Source organism: Fukomys damarensis, unplaced genomic scaffold (genome assembly GCF_012274545.1).
Source record: "Fukomys damarensis isolate Sample0158 unplaced genomic scaffold, DMR_v1.0_HiC HiC_scaffold_27, whole genome shotgun sequence".
Taxonomy (NCBI): Eukaryota; Metazoa; Chordata; class Mammalia; order Rodentia; family Bathyergidae; genus Fukomys; species Fukomys damarensis.
Window position 1 is genome coordinate 46,722,443 of NW_022900939.1, and position 17,592 is coordinate 46,740,034.

The window sequence follows — 17,592 nt, forward strand, 5'->3', positions numbered from 1 at the left end:
CCATCGGGCTCAGGCTGAAGCCGCCCAGCACGAGCTGTGGCCCTGCTGCCCTGGCGCCCCAGACAGTGACAGTGGGGCCTCCCCAAGCCCGCGGCCAAGCCTGGCACGGAGCGAGCGCCTTAGAGAGTAAGACCACGCTAAGAAAGCAACACCGGCTGATGCCTTAACACTTGCACTACATTCAAGCGTGAATAAATTTGATACCATTTAAGAACCCAAATAGTGTTTTTAGGTCTCATAATTTTTCAGTGATTTTCACATTTGATTTATTAACAGAACTAAGGCCATTAAGCTTAGAGACAGTTCTCTAACAATTTTTAAATGAAACTGATACAAAATCATAAATAAAAGCATCTCAGGAAGTCTTTGAAAGGAAACGATTTTTAAAATTTTGTTATTAAAATATAACTCTTGTTTTTCACTTGTTCAATTAAAATTATATAAGTGTTCTGAAAACCACTTTCACACCTTTAAAATTCAGTCCTTTAGCTACAGCACTCTATCTCCATGTCTTTTGGTTTGTGTAATACAGATTACAGGTTTTCATTGTTTTGTTGGGTTTCCTTTCTGGAAATACAGAGTGATCGGAACGGCCGAGGCCCTGGATGTGACTGTGGCGCTTCCTGTAGCTGAAAGTGACCCACGTGCTGCTCTTACCGGTTACGTGGGCAGAGGTTTCATCCTCACTGCAGAAAGAGCTTATGATAAATAATAGCAAATAAGTATGGCAGCAGGATAGCTCATAAAACCGAATCCAAGATTCGGGTTTGTATAAAGACACAGCATTAATAGTACTAACAATAAAATCAGTGGAACCTTCTGACTTGTGAGCCTACGTGTCAGCCAGAGCTCTAGAATTTTAACATCAAAACTTATCTTTGTGAAGATAATGAATCTAAAATTGTACTTTGACTTAGTGTAAGTGTCTTCCATGTTTTATATGTTCCTAGGCCTATAAGTCTGGCTTTTAATCTGTATATATGATGATTAACTTCATAAAGTCTTATAAAATGAATGAATGTGATACCAGAAACATAAAAAGGGTGTAGACTGAAGGAGAAAAAAGAATTGAAATATGTTATGTACACCTACCAATTCCTTAGAGTAAATAGAAGCATGTACTAATAAATTAAAGAAAACTTACTTTTAAGCACCTGTATTTCTCTAAAGCATGCAAAGGAAGTAAAATATTATCTACAGAAGAGGAAGTAATATAACACATTGCCAATAAGTAGAAAAAGCAATGCTTAAAATAAATTTTGACAACCCATGTTTCCCAACACAATTTCTATTCTGTAGCAATATAGTAAATATTCATTTAAATACATTGCCACATTCTTATTGAAGTGCATCTTACTTACTTGGTCTTCTCTCAAAGTTATCCTCCTTCTAAAGTTCCTGATGTAACATAGAAAAATGTACATGAAGCTGTCCTACGTTTTTCCCAAAGCATGGCTATAGTCTTCGTAGAATTAAGTCATTTATAATCTAAAGTCCATTTTCACATGTAGAAAACTACATGATTAAATAAGCATGAAAGCAGTTTAAGGCTTCATTCTTCAATACATAGATCATAACTCTGCTTTAAAGAGTAAAGGCTAATTTCAAAACAAATAACTGTGTATAAGCCATGCAGGACACAAGTAGATCTGGGAATAGTAGCACACACCTGTAATCCCAGAGGCTGAGGCAGGAGGGTTGCCTTGAGTTCAGAGGCCAGCCTGGGCAATAACATGTGTTCAAAGCTAGCTTGATCTGTAGAGTGAGACCTTGTCTCAAAACACACACACACACACACACACACACACACACACACACACACACACACAAGAGAAGGTATTGGTCAGTGTTATATATTCTTCTGAAAGCATTTGCTGTCACCAATACAGTGTGTAGTATTTCTGGTTTCCTATTAAACATCTTAGCTAATGGAAAGGTAATGTGCTTCTGACTGACAGGCGCCAGCTTTCCACATCCATCAGAAGGATTCATTTGCTTGACTTTCTGGGGATTACGTGTATTATGTAATGAGTAATTGGTACCTGAAAGATTATTTGCAGTGGAAAAGAAAGGTCACTCTCCCTAATCCGCTGTTTTCCCTCTCAGCCCCTCATACTCTACTCTACAAAGGAGGGGGCTGCCTCCCAGCCACAGGTGCCTTAGCAGCATCCAGCGTCCCTGCCTGCATCTGCTTCCTCCAGCACAATGAACCATCTTCACACTTGGTAACAAGCGACTCAACGCCAATTTTGCTTAAGTTTCTCGTCTACCATGCTTCATACTTCACAGTGCCCTAGAATGAATTGTTTATTTATAAGAGAATCTTATTTATAAGAGAATCAGTACTGGGAACTGAACTCAGGGGCGAGCCAGCTCATTTTAATGTTATTTTGAGGCAGGGACCTACGAAGTCACTCACGCTGCCTTTGAGCTTGTGGTGCTCCAGCCTCAGTCACCTAAGTAGCTGGTGATTACAGGTGTGCTCCGCCACACCTGGCCCTAAGAGGAACCGGAGCACAGCTGGAGCCGACCCTGAGTCATCCCCACGCCAGGTGCAGTACACACGGGTCCTGTTCACATCCTGACTGAGAACGACTTCTGCTACCAGAACTTTCCTTACTCCTTATAACCTCAGAGCCAACCTTTCTGCCCCTCAAGACAGTCTTCCCATTCTTTGTCAACATCCTGATACTTAGCACCTCACGTCATTTTCCCAGCAGCCCGTGGGCAGGTAAGAGAACAGAGGGAAAACTTCAGGTTATTGTTTATTTGGGAAATGTCTATTTGGACACTTGCAAGTTTTCATTCCTTTATTCCTTTATATTTAAATTTATTTTTAGCTGATACATAAAAGCATGAAAATGATATATGCATACTAAAGGGGGCACATATTGTCTTCATCTATGTATGTGCTGGGTAATACTTAAATGACCTTAAACACACCCATCTCCTTAAACCTTTAAACCTTTGATTTCTTTATGGCAAAACATCCAGCATCCTTTCTGCTAGCTTTTCTGTGTGCATGTTATTGTCACCCATGCTCCGCCTACTGGGCAACATACACCAGTCTCCTGCTCCCACCTGACTGTAACGCAGTACCCCCGACGGGCCCTGCTCGAACCCTCCCTCCCCTGTCTTTGCCTCTGGTGACCATATTCCTCTTCCAACCTCTGAGAACAGCTTTGTGTATTACACCTGTGAGTGCTATCTTTCAGTTCTCTGGAAAATTTCATTTAATCCCCAGTTCCATCCACATTGTCGCAAATGACAAGGTTTTGTCCCCGTTTACAGCTGAAGGCTACTCTGCTGTGCGTGGGTGCTAGTGTCTGCACCCCTGCGTGAGTGGACTCTCGGGCTACTTCTGTCTCTCAGCTGCTGTGAATCAGCCAAGACCTGAGGGTTGCGGTATCCGGCATCCAACTCAGTCTCCTTTGGGCACCTTAGGGTGGCTTTCGTGTTGCTTCAGATTTTACAGTTTTCCATAGTGGCCGTACTGCCTTTCATTTCCACCAGTAGGGCACAAAGTTGCCCTTTCCTGCAGTCTTTTTGATATGAGCCATTTATGATGGTAGGGTGATATCTTGTTCTGGTTTTGATTTGCAGTTTTCCTGCTCATCAGTAACATTGAGCATGTTTTCATATTGCTGTTGGGCACTTGAGCACTGAATTTTAAAGTGAGTATTGTCACATTCCTCTGAGAAACTTCTCTGGAATCCATTTTTCGTTGATAACCTCCAAAAGGAGGAATTAGCGTAGCTCATTAAAGACTTTTGAAATTGCAGTTAGTAATCACCTAGGCACAAATCGTGTTTGTCTTAGAATGAGGCAGAATTGACTGTGAACAGGTACTTTTGTGAGGGATGATATTTTTGTGTGACATGTTTTCGTTTTCATGATTACAAAATAACCATAACTATGGTAAAAAATGTGTATAATGTAAAAAACTGTAATTTTACCCCTCAGAGATAGTTTTCCTGTAGATTGATGTTAATCCCGAGTTCCTTTCTCTCTTTTCTTTCCTTTCATTCTTCCATTGCTATTATTTACTTACTTATTTTAAATGGGATGCTTCTATATGAATATTTACAGTTTTAATTTTCAGAAATGAGTTTTGATTTCTTGTGATGAAAGGTGAATGACCACTTCCATAAGATAGGTGTGCACATGTCTGTGTGTGTGCATGTGTGTGATTAAAACTACATTAATATACTCAAACTAAACAGTGAGTCTTCTCTAGATAGAAACAAAACTACTTTAACTTTTCCAGCTGCAGTTTCCTCATAAGTATAACAGCAAGTATGCATAGATTATGAGATAAAGGAAAATGACCAGGGTCATGTATATCAACCCAGACTTGGTTAATACATTTCCCTAAACTAGTTAGTTTTTATTGTCTAAAAACTTTAACTTTCAGATAGATCTCTTCACAGTGTACATAAAATGGGTAAATGAAGGTTTAGTCCATAAAACATTCAAATTATCCAAATCAATTTGCAACTTAAATGTTTTCTTTTGTTTGTTTGTTTGTTTTTATTTTTTTGTTTTTTGAGACAGGGTCTCACTATGTAGGTGAGACTGACCTGGAGCTCACTATGTAGACCAGGCTGGTCTCAAACTCACAGCGATCCTCCTGCCTCAGCTTCCTGAGTACTGGGATTATAGGCGTGCACCACCACAACTGGCTTAAACATTTTCTTTTTGGTACCAGGGATCAAACTTGGGACCTAGCGCTTTGCAGGCTGGCACAGTGCCACTGAGCTACATCCCCAGTCCTACACAGTTTTAAAAATATCCTCAATATGCAGTTAACATAGGCACTAGAACACAGTTGCTAAAAAAGTTCATTATATTCATAAGCAATATATATCAAGTATCTTTAGAGTAGGTACTAAGTGCTCATGCACAAGAATCATAGAGAATGCTGCACAAGTATTGCTAACATTGAAATACGGCTAAAATGACAGCGAGCCTACCAAGAATTTGGTACACTTGCTTTTCTAATAAGAAAATAAAGTGAAAGGCATTTGCAATAATGGAGTGCACAATGCCTGTCACTGTGCGAAGTGTTTTTAAAAATTACTTAGGTTATTTTCTCAGCAACTTGCGTGATAGATTTGCAATGGGCTCAAGACACTGAGTCCTGCCCAGGGTCCCTGATCTCCAGAGATAATGCCAGACTGCACCTGTCCATCCACTGCTGGGTGCGCCTTTCCCACACTGAAGTACAGAGGTTAGCCTTCATTCAGGCTGAGAGATCCTGATAACCAAACAATTCAATTTAATGAAAAATAAAAATCAACTAGAAAATTACATTGCTAAAGAAATAATCACAGTCACTTATCTTTTTTGTGGAACACATGCTCCGTTGTATTGATCTGTCTCAGTCTGTATTACTGCAAAATAAGATGGCTTTCCCGGCAGTCGTGTTTCCTGGTGAGCACACTATTGAAATGCTGGTTTCTCTTTATTATAGTAAGAGTCTAAAATGAAAATGAATATGAGAAGCAGAAATAGATTTGCAAAGAACAATAATAGAGCTAGAGGGTTGATAAAGAGCCGTTAGCTACGCTGAGGTGAATGCAGCAGGCGGCAACGTGAAGAATACAGGCAGCTGTCTTACTTCACAGAAATGGCGCTGCCTGAGAGCCCACGCTCTTACCAATCGCCCTTCGTGCAAGTTTGCACTTCAAGCAATAGATTTAGAAATTAAAACTGTCCTTTCCTGTTGCAGAACATAAGCAGAATTCAACATGTCTTGAACTTCTCTTGTCTATTCCGTAACCGTTTTTTTTCTTTTCTTTCTTTGTTTAAACTCCTGGACTCAGGAGAACCTCTTACCTCAGCCTCCTGAGAGCTGTGCCACCACAGCTGGCTCTGAACAATTATTTCTTTAGACCATTGCACTTTCCCTTCGAAACGCTTTATGGAAACTTTATGTGTTCAATGTGTATATATCTGCAAATAAGACATAAAACTTTGTACCAGCCTCTCACAGGGGATAGTAGTTAAAAATTATGGTTTTTAAAGAAAATTACAAATACTGCATCTTGAATACCTTTAGAGTTGTCTGGAAATATGAAAATATGGAAGTACTAATTCTATGGGAACTATGGGTATGCTGAAATACTCTTAATACAGCATTCTGTGCACATATTGATGCTTGAGAGAACCTATCCTTAACTGATAAGGGTCCTGTAGCTCTGTGTACTCTACCCTGTGAGTTAAAAGTAGACCCCCTTGGACTCATTAACTCCCCAGTATCCCAAGTATTGATTGCTTATTTTTCACGTTTAGATAATAGGAAATGTTTAACATAGGGTGTCAAATGGTTAGTAGTGAAACTTAGTGATGAGTTGATTAGTGATCAGAAGTTACAGAGGACTGTTGATCCTTTCAAGATTTAACTCAAAGGGGTTTGTAAATTTAAGTAGTATTTACTCAGTATGCATGGTTTGCCACCACTAATTCTATAATTCCAAAACATCACCCAAGGAAATGCATGCAGATGACACTGGAAATGAAAGCCTGTGACCGACTAAAGCAGGCTCAGAAGAAACTGGCTTCTTAACGACATGCAGCTAAGATACTTTTAGATGTATCAAGCTGTTTTAGGGAAAGGCTACCATTTTTATCTAAACTAGTCAATTGGTCCAGGTTTGTAATAGGAAGCATTTGTCAAATTTAACTAAATGAGTAATTATGTCGACTTCCCTGCATATTTTTCTAGTCACATAATATTCCTTATGTACAAGCTATGATTTATACAAGTTATCATTTGATCTGTATGTAAAGAGGCCTTGATGCATTTTTAAACTTCTAAGATAATATTGTATTTAATAGTCATAACAACTCTGTAAAGAAAGCCGGGCAAAATATCTTACCTTGTTTTGAAGTTAAGAAAAAATTTAAAATTTCAAGCAAAAACTAAGGGAAAGAAGCATGACTTTGAAATGTTGGGAGCTGGGCTGAAACGTCACCTTCAAGCTACCAGAGTTATCGTTGTCGTGGAAGCGCCTGATGACAGAAGCGGGAACAGTCAGGGTTGACGAAAGGCAAACCTGTTTCTGTACAGCGATTGCTGTACTAGACATTTATTTGTGATTTACTCATGGGTGTTTACACACCTACTCAAGACAAACCAGCCACCAAATACTTCAAAAGGCAGGTTAGTGTCACGTATATGAACTCATTCACAATCAGGAGTCTTATGATCATAAAAGTATTTGCTGGGTTTGTAATAGCTAAATTAGATAGATTTCTTTCCTGATTTTTAACTAGGAGAGATTGGAACTGAAATTAATTAAAAGTTTAAGATGCTAAGGAATAATATCATCCTTATCTTTATTTAAAATATATAACAATTTTAACACCATTACTCTAGTGTGTATGATTACAAAAACTCAAAAGAAAGAAAACAAGCTGTCATTCTACCTCTAAATAAGAATTAGCATAATAGCCATTGTTGATAGTACTTATATTCATCCTTCCATCTTTAAAGAAGTATTTCAGAATTATTGGATAATTGAGATTTCTAAATGCCCTGAGTTTTAAAGTCTAATTTTGGCTTGGTCTGCAAAAAAACTAAATTCACAACAATTTCCTAATTGTAAAGCAAGAACTCTGTTTGGAGGAAAACTTCCCAGAAGGTTTGAGTCTAAATTAAACAGATCAGCAGTTGATCTTAATTTAATTTACTAAACAATTTCATTTAGCATTTCGGAGACTTGGGCCTGTTCCATAAGTGGAATCATGAGGAAGGAATCTGTTGTTTGGTCCACTGTGTTCTGTCTACATTTATTGGTTAAGTGCATTCACTACAAGAACCCAGAAATACTTAATTTGACACAAATCCACTGCTGAAGGCTTCCATGGCAAACCAAGACATAGTTTACTGTTTTGTGATTCATCTGCTGTATTACGCCGTGCAGAAGATGAGCTCCTGTTCTCATGTAAAAGCAACCTCTTTGAGAGTCATGGGCTTCTTCAGTTTCAGGTCCAATCTCCTCCCGAATCTGAAGGGAGTTCATGAACGTTTGGTCCAGGGATCAGACAGAGCCAAGCAGTTCTGGATCCGGGTGCTCAGAGCCTCGTGGCTTCCCTGCCACCTGCACATCAGGGGCCCCTCTGTGACACCTCCACTGCTCACCGCACAGGCAAAGCAAGCACATGGACCATCTGCTGCTGAGGTCCCTCACCTCCCACTGCCCCCAGAGGGAAGGGAGGCAGCAAAGAGTGCAGCTGGAAAGGAGAGATCTTTAAACTATACCTAAAATATCCAAAAAATGTGATTCTTAATATGCTAAGGAGCGTTTCTAGTGCCTGTATTTACTAAAGAGATAAATTATAATGATATTTGGTAAATATTTGATTAGATATCATTTCCTTTTCTTCTGAGACTGATTTGTTTTGAGAAATAGGAAGATGTATTACAGATACTTTATATTTTTTATATAATTATCTAATTAGATATGATTTTTTATTTCATTTAGTATTTAGACTTTGTTTTCCTGGAACAGTGAATTTTGATTCTCAAAATAACCCTGATTGCTAATACTAATGTGTTGAAACTATATTCAGTCTGTTTTATAAACGTATCAAGTAGTGGATATAACACTAACTGTGAAAGTTCACACCTCACATGTCCCTAAATCAGGGACTTTTGTACAAACTTCTTTCATCACATATTTACCTCACCTACAATTTTAAGGCTGAGTAATTTGGAATATTCTTTCCTACTTTGAAACAACAAAGTATAGGAAAAAAAAATTATCTGCTAAATGAGCCATTTATCTAAAACAGGAAAATTGCCATAATTAGCCATAAATTCAACTCTCTTTTTGGAGAAAATGTAAGCATTACTTATAAATGACACAATTTGCCTTACATTTCAAAATACACCCTTATATTGGATTGAGAGAAAAACGTATAAACTAAAGCACTTAAGTATTTTCCAGTAATTCTGACTAGATTCAGCACCAATAATTTACATCTTATACTCACAAAATAACACCCAGAGCGTATTCCTAGTATATTATTAAAATATGTCATTCTACTTTAATCTTTGACAAATGAAAATGCACTATGAATAACTGGGCTATTAATTAACATACTGTATTGATTTTTTTTTTTTTACCGGGAATTGAACTCAGGCCCTTGTGCTTGTGAGGCAGGTGGCAGAACCACTGAGCTGAATCTTTGGCCCCTATTGACTTTTAATTGAAAGTAAAATTGAAGGTTTATGATCTCATTCCTATAGCCACGGAAAACATTCAGATTTCTATGTCACTGAGAGGCCACGACTAGAATACTGCTGTGTCCAAGCCACTACAAAATACAGATGTTATCGTACTGCATTTTGAATCATAATATTTCAGTGAGAATAATTTTTCAGTAACTTCAAAAATTTCTGCCAAATTAAAGGTATCGAATTAATACACCACCCAGTGAACTAGTGGTTTAACCATGCTGGTTTTTAAATAAGAAAAGTAGGAATATCAGTGGTGCAAGATAAGAAAGCAGTTAAAACACTCTCTCACTGGTCTAAGCTGGCCCCTTCTTCTAGAATCCTATTTTGATCTGCAATATCAAGGTTGAAAAGTTTGTTATGTAGGCCTTTTTCTTCTAAATGTTTGATTTCTCTTTCATTCTCATATGAGAGCAAATTTTTAATACTGATATATACTCTATATTCCCTAGCAGATAAATGTGATATACTGCAAAACTCCTGAGAAATTTTAATAGTACTTGAGGTTCCATCAACTTAATTCTCAAGTGACTTCTTAAGAGTTTGTTTATCAAGTAACTCGGGTGTGGAAGTAGCACAGGAGCATTAAGTGGGCAGCCACTGAGCAGCACGTTGTTTGCTTTTGGTTGCTAGAAAATAGGCAGCTTCTATGAGGTGGAAAACAATGAGGTCCTAGATGCTGGTGCCCCTCGATATACTAGTGCAAGACCAAGCCAGCTTTGCCCTCCACAATACCCACCACCTCATAGTGGTGTCTCAGCTGCTGGTAGACAAGGTTATGAGTCAGTCGGCTGTCAGCATCTTTATTCCATCTCTTTAAAAAAGAAACTTTCTCAGAGACACTGTTTTAAAGTAAACTTTCTGTAAAACCCAGCAGAATACAAAACACCCTTAAACACACAAAGGTGAGGTGGAAATTTGTTTTGTTCTGTGTATGTTTGACAGCTGCTCCTGTTGTTAATTTCGCCATGAGTGAACCGACACCCGGTGAGATCAGCCGGTGGGACTGCTTAAGGCTCCAAAGGTGTCCCTCGAGACTCCAACAGAAAACCTGGACTGGGGTGCACCTGAAACTGGTGGTTTGTTCCAGTGCAGTGAGTCACCTTGTCCACTTGGGATCTCATTTATGAACTCTGCCTATCAGACGGGTGCAAAACAGTCGTGACCCAGACAGAGCCCAAACGCGGACGCTTGCGTGGGTTGAGAGCTGGCGAGGCACTGCCAGAGTGAGAAACCTAGTTTTATTTTACAGTGTAGCAGCTAAATGTACCGAGACTCATAGGCATATGATGCTATATAGTATATTGTCCGGATTTGAGGCTGTAAATTCCTGACTTACAGAGTAGAAACAAAAGCAAAAAATCAACCAAAAAGGAAATACATTTTGGTGAGCGAATGTGATGCATGTTCAAGTTATTTCTTGTACGAAGGGGAGTGGGAGATTAAAACAAAATCTTGCTCCTGCCCCCAAATTCCCATTAGTTCTAAAGCAAAAGGATAATATGACCCAACAGGTAGTCAGTTATCTAGAAGACTCAGGACATGTTGCTGTTTTCTTTTTATACCCCCTGGAACTTAAAAATAATTTATGTCAAGAATTATTACAGGGTATATGTTTGTTTAATGAGCCAAGGAAGTATGTATGCTACTTCAGAAAGTTTCTACCTAAATTTTCCTCACTGAAGGTGAATCTTCCAGGACCCGGCCTTCAGACAGACCTCTGAACAGATCAGAGGAGTTAGGAGTGAGGTAGCAGTGAGCAGGAGCCCTGTGCCTCCTCTGCTTGTTTCCTGGGAGTTGGGACCCAGGCAGCACATACTTTTGTCATCGTCTTGAGTCTAACCCATATTAACATCTTTCCAAACTTGGGCCACAGAATTCCATGTCATTCTCCTGGCCATTATAATATGCTCGTGGGAATTTGCTTTCAGAGAGGCAAGATATTGTAGCCAGACTGACCTCGTGTCCTGCTTTACAGCTGTTATTCCAGTGTAACTATTGCTAGCAGTGCCTTTCACTTTCAGGATGTTTCAGTAAGATAATGAACGATGGCAGCCTTAGCTAGAAATATAATGAAGTGTTGTAATAAGAAACCCTTACTGGATGCTTGAATTTCTTAGACTCTGAAAAGCTGCCGTGTATAGCAAACTCTTCAGAGAAACCCAAAGAGGCATTGTCACTGTTTTCCTCGAGGAAACAGAGATGAAACAGCATGACTGTCCACACGACAGACAAGCCTGTAAGCCCGTGACAATCTGACCATGTCACAACGTGTGGCAGAAGATGGGTTCTGCCTTCCCATCTGCCGGGCCATGGAAGTGACCTCACTTCACTTCCCGTATTCAAAGACATCAACAGTTATTCTTTGTGGTAACTTTTTATGAGGATTACGCCTGTGTGTGTGCGTGTGTAACTAGAAGCACTGGGCTGGATCACACACTTTGGTTTTTTTAATTGTTCTTTTGAGACAGAGTTTTTCTAAGTTGCCTAGTCTGGCCTCAAACTTGCAGTCCTCCTGCTTCAGCCAGCCAAGTACACACTCCCAGCTAAAAGCCAAGTTGCTTAAAATACAGGAAAAGGACACTGAGCCGAATGAACTACGGTACAGCTGGGTTGTACTTCAAGGCCTTAATGTCACTACATTAATGATGACGATTTACCAGAGACTGCTTTTTGCTAGGCGCCATCCTTGGGACTGGCCCCATGCTCTGTGCTGATGCTGGAAGAGCTCTGCATGGCAGAGGTTTGAACCCCAGAACATGTAGGGATGTTTGTAGCCATGGTTCCTGATAGCTCGTAGGTTAAAAGTGGAGATGGAGGATGAAATCCTCTTAGCAGGCTTCCACCTCCCACCTCTGTCCAAATGTCTCACGAGGAACTGATTATCAAGATAGAAGACACAGCACAGAGGCAAAGGAAAATCCTCAGGTGCACAGGGACTTGTCTGACACCTAGTGTAACACCTAACATATTAACTCCTTAGTGAGGGAATGTACTGTATACTCTCTTTTATCTTTCATTTTTCTCCTTTCCATAGCCCAAGTAAGAGTGTTGATTTGTATGAGTGTAAGCTGAACTGCACTGAGAGATCACCCTTCTCTGAAATTTTCTGCGCATTTCTTCAATTTCAAAACCTTTCTGGAAGACAATCTTAAATAAAGATGAATAAACAATACTTTCTCATCAATTTTGTTATACCACTATATAAAGAATATGGGTATAAAAACAGTGGAGGTGGTATTATATAAAGGTTACTGAGAGGAAATTCCTTCATTTTTTTCAACAAAAAATGTAGAAATTCCTGCTACTATAGATTTCTCTATGCTATAGTTAGCAAAGTAAATACAAGCCTGTGCCTATACACAAAAGATGATGACCTTATAAATGCACTACGGGTCATGTGCTACTATACAATGCCGGGTTATGGAGTGTGATGTGGGCCGTGGTTCTTACCCGCACAGGGACATCAGTGTCATGAGCTGTTTAAAACTCCAGATGCCAGGCCCCTCTCTGTGTTGAACCGATATGTATTTCAGAGGTGGGAGCGGGAAAGCTGTATTTTTACAACTCCCGAAGTGATTCTGATATACACTACCGATACTCACTAGTGAACTAAAATAGACCATGTTAATATATTAATATTGCAGATATTTAAAGAAGTTTATTTGAGCTGAGACTTTCAAAAGATGGTGTCACAGAAGAGATAAAATTTGAATGGAAGTCAGACATGGACAGAAGGTAAGTGAAACATGACTTTTCTTTTCTTTTTTGGCTTAGCATAAAATACAATGTTGGCTTTAGGTTTTTTTCTGCATTTCTAATTCCTAATGGGATTAGATCCAATCTGTTAGATCCATTGTTCTGGGAAAGATACTCATGCTTATACCAATAAATGCCTAAATACAAATAATTATTTCATAGTGCATTTATGATAGGATCAAATGAAAATCAGATTTAACATCTTCTATGAAGACTAACATGTTATTAGAGATTAATATATATAAACACAATCAAGAAATTTAATCACAACTAGGAACTACAATTTAGACTGCAAACTCCCAAAGGGCAGGGTTCGTGTTTTATCAATCCTTGATTGTTAGTTCACTAACATGGGGATTGCTACCTACAATATGCATGATTCATATTTGTTGAATGAATGAGGCCCTTGAACTTAGTTTATTCCTTCCCCCTTGCTTGTGAGGAAACTGCATTGGCCTCCCCTAAAAAGATACAAATTCAGCTGTAAAATGTTGGGCTGTTCCTTTGTTTTCCTGATCTGCAACCAAGCACTGCCACAGACTTCAGTCATTAGCTAGTTAGGGGCTAGGGACGCTTTCGGTCTTCTCTTCCTGGGGCGGAGGCTGAGGAGAAGAAGGGTGGGAGAGGCAAGGGTGTTGTAAGCAGGTGGGCAGTCTCCCTCCTCCGGCCCTGGGCCACTGTTGGTCCTTGCAGTTCCATCCCTCCTGTGGAGGTGCAGACTGCAGCAGAATCTCCAAGGCAGGAGCAAGACCTGGGCACCTTCACAGGCTTTCCCGGGTCCCCTGCCGGCCCTGCGGCTTTGCAGGAGAGGGTTATTTTGTCACTGATGAAGCCAAGCTTCCCTTAGCTTTCAGTGTAGCAGTAAAGGGGGCCTTGTACTCTCCTGGTGGGATTTTACAATGCATTGGGAAACAGTTTCACAGGAAGAAAATAGCAGGGGAAGGACTGAACGCAAAATGTGCATGGGAGAACAGAATGGGGAGCTGCCCACAGAAAGCTTTGCTGTTATCACTCACACAGTGCCACCTGGATGATTAAAACCAGCCCCTTATCCTGGAATTAGGGAGAGGCAGCCAGAGCTAGAAGACAGTGCTGAGCAGAAGCTGCTGCCCTTTGCAGCACTGGCGGCTCCCCCGGTGCCAGCAAGGGAGTCCAGGCTGTTTGTCCAGCTGATGGCCCTGGGGAAGAAGACTTAAAAGGAATAAAGGCCACCGCACCAAGGGACTATTCTGGGAACTCTCCATGTTCTGACACAGGGAATTGGGAGTTGGACCCAACCCCAAACCTCAGACAGCTAAACACAATCTCAGTAACCATGCCGGCTGCAAAATAGGCTTAGGGCACTGAGGTTTAGGGAACCTGATGCCTGCTCAGGGCCAGGAACTGCTGAGCGGCTTGGGAGCATGGGCACTTCTGAGAGGGCACTGCATGCTGGCTTCATGATAGAGAAGCCTCCTTCTCAGTGGGAAAAAGCATACTGAGAACCGGCATGGTTACTAATTCTTACACAAGATTCAACAAAAACGTAATGAAACAGGAGCTCAGTGGGTCCTGTGAAAGTTGGGTGCATTAGGTGAAATCACATTTGGAGGGAATTTCTAGAGTGGGCCATGTGCATTGCAATCGGCAGGGTGAGCTGGGCCCACTGGGAATGCTCAGGAGCGCCCCGCTTTTCCACATCCCCTCGACTGCACTCTGGTGACTTCTCTTGGGGAGCAGGAAGTGGACGTTTGTGAGTCCACTTTTAGGCCATGGACACTGGCTGATGCTGTAGTCCAGGGTCTTGTTTCCTCTTGCAGAGAGTCAGTGAGCCAGTTTATTAGCACACCACTGAATTACACACACATTTTATAAGAAGGAGGGGCCCAATATAAACAGAAGTCTCTATAATTAAGCATCTTGCTCACTGGATAAATATTTAAATAAGACAATGCTTACGAGAGGTGGTATTTTCTTAGACTGCCTAGGAGCAAATCTTGTATTAGTTATCAGTTAATAAAATCCCTGGGCCCTAGTCTCCTCATCCTTAAAATGAGAACATAATAATGCCTACCGCAGAGGATTGTTCTGGTGATGAAGTGAGCGAACCCACTGACACACCACCAAAACACCTGGTGGAGGAGCGAGCTCTGTGAGTGCATTCTATTAACCTCGACAGTGCTACCCAGGCTTCTTCTAGAACACTGCCTAATTTCAGTGTTACTTTTCTTGTTGAGCTTTTATGTCATTTAGAAACCTATATCCAACTTGCACAACTTTGCAAAGATCCGTTAAATGAAAGCACATCACATCACTCCGAAATGCATAAAGCGCTACGTAAATGAAAGGTTCGATGATTATGTTAAAGGCATCATCTTGAATTTTGTTTATACTGCATCTCTGAAATGAGCATCAGATTTTTCTCTAGGTAGTTACTGCTTGTAGAGAAACAAACACAGATGGTGCCCAAACTTCCTACCACATTGTTCAGGCGACAGCATTTATCAAAATACCAATGGCCACTAAATGTACAGAGATACAAAACAAACCCACACCACAGTGTCGGACAGCACAACAATTTAGGCAAATAAACTGTCATTAGATAATCCAAGGATTTTCTGATGTGTAGAACAGCCAGCACAACAAAGTCTTACATATAGGCAAAGTTTCACAAAATACTATGTTAATATGAAATTTCTTTTAGAGAAAAAAAAATCAGTTTGTCTTTTCTGATGAACATTCTACACAAAGCAAAATGAGTTTTCGTGGTTGTACATGCGGATACTCCCGAGTCCCGTTGATCTTCCGGCCAGGCGGGGGAAACGTGTCTTAAGGATAGGTTTCAGAGATGATTTAAGAACCCAGCCTTTGGAGTGCACTCTTCTTGTCATGGGCAAGGAGATCCTGTGATTCCTGCAACTCCACTTCCTTGGGTTTGTGCTGTTTGGGGCCTGTTTGTCTTCGAATCCATTTCTGGTTTGCCTGGGCTCCTTTTCCACAGCTGCCTCTGCGTACCTGACCATAGTGAGAGCCTTGGGCCAGAGGCAGACAGCACATGGGGGCTGCTCCGAGCGCACCTTCTCCAGCAGTGGCCGCCCCTCCTGCTCATGCTCACCTGGTTCAGGTCCCACCTTGTCACAGGTGTGAGACCCTGGCACCTGCGGCTTGCTCCTCTTACTAATTTCTGAGTTGTCTCCCTTTCCTCTGGTCTGCTTGCTCTGGATCTTTGATGGGCTGTCTTCCGCTTTGCTGAATTCCCTGCCTCACGACCTTCCCTTCAAATACTCCGCGCAAATCTCATTTTCTTATTTGCATCCTGATTGATACCAGTCTGGCACAGCGTCCGCTCACACGGAAATCTCGGGCACACAGCACGCCAGCAGGCGATGGTCCCGGGGCTGCTGCTCACCTGAGGACCCCTGGAGCCAGACTCCGAGGCCGCAGCTCCCTTCCCAGCTCTCCTCCTTCAGCCCCTGGTTCTGCTCGCACCCACTCTGTGCCACATCCCCGTCCCCAGGAGAGGGGCAAAGTCCTTTTCTCTGTCTGCCGACACTAACTAGTTTCCTGGATTACTAGCCCAGCCCGCTGGTGGCGCACGGGCCCAGCGGGTTGTCTGTATCATCCAGAGCTCTAAAAGTCTCGCCGTCTGTGTCCCAGCCGGGCCCTCTTCGTGGAGCCTTCCCCAAACACACTGCTGGCTGGTTACAGGCCGTGAGTCTCGAACCCTGGTGCCCTTCTCTGCTGGCCACCCAGGGTGAGGTCGGACCCCTCTCCACACAGGATGACAAGGTTTCTCCAGTAGCCTTTCTACACTTCTATTCTTTGTGCTTTCTTTCCAAGGAAGAAAATTTGAGACATACATCAACTGCAGATCTTAAAAGTTCATAGGAGTTTTCCAAGCAGACTCTTAACCCCAAAGTGTCACTGAGGGCTGTGCCTCCCTTGCATTCGTTAAACTCAATTTGCACTTTAACTGGAAAGTACGTTAATACTGTATCTAAAATATCATTTTACAAGGTCTTCCTTATTTTTTTCCATCCATGCCATTGCATTGCCTGTATCCTCCTCTTAAAATGATCTTCTTTTGCCTTTCCTTTTGCTTGGGCTGTGACTTTTCAGCCAGAAAACCATCTTTCCAGGAGTGTCTCGGAATTCTGCTCAGGCCAGCTGCTGCCAGCCCTTGTCCATGCCTCTCCATGTTCGGTGAAATTACTCTTGTTGCCCCCCGGACTTGAGCCCCCAGCTGCGGTGAGGTGAGTATTCATCCTGACCTCCGGGGTCGTCCTGACACTTTGGATCTGTTCAGAACAGAGTTGCCATTGCTTCTCGGCCTTTTGGCCAAGATCAAGCGCAGAACAGAGTTGCCAAACCCTAACAGCACCCTGAAAGTCCCATGGCCTCACACTCTGAACAAAAATTAGTATTAGGCTCTTGGAAAGGAAGATTTCTAACGTGTACTTGTTTTGGTATCAGGATGTTTTGCCCACACGCCGGTTATTTTTACATCCTGCTCCTGTGAGCTGCCTACAGAAGCTTTCTTGTCTTTGTTGGCTACACTGGGGCGGAGGGGAAACGGCACAGGGGGAGGGCAGCACCGGAACAAGTCTTCG

The 17,592-nt window shown here is 41.5% G+C and overlaps 1 protein-coding gene across 1 annotated transcript in view; it reads left to right on the forward strand.

The window, feature by feature from the left end:
* Khdrbs2 (KH RNA binding domain containing, signal transduction associated 2) overlaps positions 1-17,235 on the forward strand; it is a 380,292-nt gene extending 363,057 nt beyond the window's left edge. Inside the window, exons 14-16 of the mRNA XM_033756843.1 lie at positions 2,107-2,731; positions 10,190-12,982; positions 17,102-17,235. The gene's annotated coding sequence lies outside the window, so the exon portion shown is untranslated. The remainder of the gene's footprint in view (positions 1-2,106; positions 2,732-10,189; positions 12,983-17,101) is intronic.
* The last annotated feature ends 357 nt before the right edge of the window (positions 17,236-17,592 follow it).